At 43.2% G+C, this 3,026-nt stretch overlaps 1 long non-coding RNA gene across 1 annotated transcript; it reads left to right on the top strand.

The window, feature by feature from the left end:
• Window positions 1–425: 425 nt before the first annotated feature.
• LOC142769198 (uncharacterized) lies at window positions 426–2,527 on the top strand. Its single transcript, XR_012885705.1, has 3 exons — window positions 426–669; window positions 734–1,007; window positions 1,302–2,527. It is a non-coding gene; the product is annotated as an uncharacterized LOC142769198 (long non-coding RNA).
• Window positions 2,528–3,026: the final 499 nt, after the last annotated feature.

The following is a 3,026-nucleotide window of genomic DNA, read 5'->3' as shown; positions in this document are numbered from 1 at the left end:
CATTTTTTCAGAAAACGGTTACACCTGTGCGAATAAGACACTATGCAACAAACATAGAAAGATGCACACACACACGTTGCGCTTCGTGTGTGCGAGTTTGTTTCTTACGTGGCGTCTCATTCACGCAGTTGTAACCTTTTTCTGTAGCTTGCAAGGACGGGGAGGTTCGCTAAAAAGAAAGTTTGCGGCTCTATGCGGCGGCTAGACGGGAACATTGTGCAACGTATGCAGTATAGCATAGGCGGCACGGCGTCAAGCCGAGGCGACGCGTGCTGAGTCTGCCACGGACGCGAGCATCTGTACCTTTCATCAGTGAAAGCTGGCACTGTTGATAATTCCAAAAATCACAAATTACTTGTTTCCTTGTTGGTGTTTCCTCTTTTCTTCCGCGTTCTACCAATTTATGCGTTTGAAAGAGTTGTTTAAGGTTCCCCATGCTACAAGCTTTGTAACTTGTACCAACTGCACATATATGCAGATTTTCTGAGCGTCGCTTCAAATAGTGACTGTGACATGACTGCAGAAGCTGCACTGCAAGGTGCGGATGAGCTTCAGTTTGTGTTATTTTAAGCCTCTTACTGACACATTGTCGTAATTTCATTTCTTCAGGACCTGCGGTAGAGGCTTCAAAAAGTGGCTCCCACACATTGAGGTGCCCCGATGAACAGGGTGCGTTCAGTGTCGCGATTTCTTTTTTTTTTACCCAAATTGACTGTTGACCAAACCTCTACAGGTGGCAGCTCCCTTGTAGCTGGTTAAAGAATTTCTGCTGACTTCGTCTTGCCGGAGAAAGCCTTAACCAGTCGTTCAGCTGTCACAGAAGGAACTTGTGTGACCGGTAAGTTGTATGTTCACTTCAACACCAGAGTGGATTGATATTGAGACTTCCGCAGGCCGCTCGCAAGGTTGTTCCGACAGCACTGTCCGAGGCACTGAACAAGCTTCACAAGACCCTCCAGAAGATGTCTTTGCCAACAGCTCCACGTCTGAGTGCCCTAGAGAAAATGGTGACTATGCTTTTATTGCAGCTGTTTTTAATGTGCTATTTTATGTTTAGGACATTCTGAGGAAACTATCCTCAAAAGGACACTACGTGTGCACTTACAAAATGTAAGGGTGGGCTCTCAGTGATTTTCATTTTTTTGTGCATTGTCAACATTGTGAATGGTTTGTTTTTAGGTAGTGGAATCGAAAACTTTGCACCACAGAAAGTTGTGCACCTTGGGTCTGAAAGAGCGAGGAAAGTGCTCGTATGGGATTAGTTGTTCTTTGCTTTTACATCCATTTTTTGTTTATTGCAGTGCGTTCCTGTGTGCCAGCGACAATGTCTCCATCAATGAAGTACAAGCAAACCATTAAACATCTGCAAGCCAAAGTAGCAGCACAGCGGAAAACTATCAAAAGACTGCGGAGACAGCCTCACCAAACTAACCACTCATTCGTTGCATACATTGTTTTGGTTACCCGTTATGAGGAGTAGGGACACTGTGTATTCGCTCGAAGTGATTTGCATAACCTTAAAAAAATGTTGGGTATCCTGTCTGCATTTTTGTAGCAAATGCGGGCGAACTGTACACTTTACTGTGGGTCGCTTGGTCACTGTGTATGCTTTATCTCTCCAGCTCAAGTAATATATCGATAACAAAACCGCTTGTTGAAATGTCTTCGAGCGGGTAAGGAACACAGTATGAAGTGGGCACAGTTCACGTTATCACGCTTTTTGTATTTTAGCTTCTCATCAACCTCCTCATCTCGCCCATCAAAATTTTCAGAAGAATACCCAAACTTGTAGCGTTTGATGGGGCTGCGGACGCTGCCATTTTATTTTTATATAGCTTGTGAGTGATAACGTACGATGTAGAGCCTTTGTGAAAAATAATGAGCCAAAGTGGTTTTCTTCTGCTATTTATTAGCCCTGTAATACCACTCTCGTAACACCAATTAAGGTCCACAATTCCGGATAAGTGATGACTACAATCTATTTTAGCTCGCAAGCGTCACAACACCCAGACGCAAATCACTTGGGATCTTAAGTTTTTGATGATAAGAAGAGCCACAAGACCTGCCAGTGTTGTAGCATAAAGTTTGTCTTTCACGTAGGGAGCAAGCTGCAAAGCCCTACCTTTCTGAGGACAAGCAGGCATCAAGTCTCTGCTTTTTTTTTCATTTTGGGCTAGCTGTTCTTAAGCACAGCCAGCACACTGCAGCTTTGCCTTTCTGCTATATTGTGTCGCGTGGTTTGTGTGCACTCTTTTTTTCTATGCATTATTTTGGTTAACCCCAGACGTGATTCGCGACTTCATTGCTGTGTATATGTCACTTCTTCCTTCTTCTTCAGCATTGTGCGCTGTGTTTTTGCCATAGATCCTTACTTACCCACGGGCCCGGTGTGTCATACTTCACCAGCTTCTCGGCTTCTGCCAACTCTAGCGATGTGTGCGTTGTCTGTGTTCTCTCTGTATTTGTTACAATATTTGTTACAATTTATTTGTAAGGCGAGATGCATTTGTTGTCTACCTTTGTCATGTTGTGCTTTTTTATATTCTCAGACTCTACCTTGCCTTTGAATAAAACATTGCGGATACTCTGTCTCTTTGACTGATATATACATTGTTCACTTGTTCTTTTGGAACAAGTGAACAAAAGCACAAGAACAAGCGCGATGAATAAAATCGTAGTGAATTATCACTACCTGCATCTCTCTTTATTATAACTTAATCAAAATTAAAAAAAATGAAAATAAATATTCATAATTTGCGCCCGTGAAACCGAAACAGGAAGCGCACGCTACTTGCTCTCACCAACCACCAGGTGTGCTAGGGTCGATTGGGCCACTTGGGTCTACGGGAGTGTCCACTCTTCACCTTTCTTTATTTCTCTATGGCTTATGTCTTGGATACAATCTCGTCTTTCGTCGCGGCTAGAATCCAACTAGAACCATATGCACACGCTCACTCGTTTTGAACCTTTTGCTTTATAATAAATATCACCACCATCCACTAATGTCGTCACGTGCAACCAATTCA

The sequence above is a fragment of the Rhipicephalus microplus genome, chromosome 8 (assembly GCF_043290135.1).
Source record: "Rhipicephalus microplus isolate Deutch F79 chromosome 8, USDA_Rmic, whole genome shotgun sequence".
Taxonomy (NCBI): domain Eukaryota; kingdom Metazoa; phylum Arthropoda; class Arachnida; order Ixodida; family Ixodidae; genus Rhipicephalus; species Rhipicephalus microplus.
The sequence above is the reverse complement of the archived record's forward strand: the minus strand, read 5'-3'. Positions and strand labels throughout refer to the sequence as shown.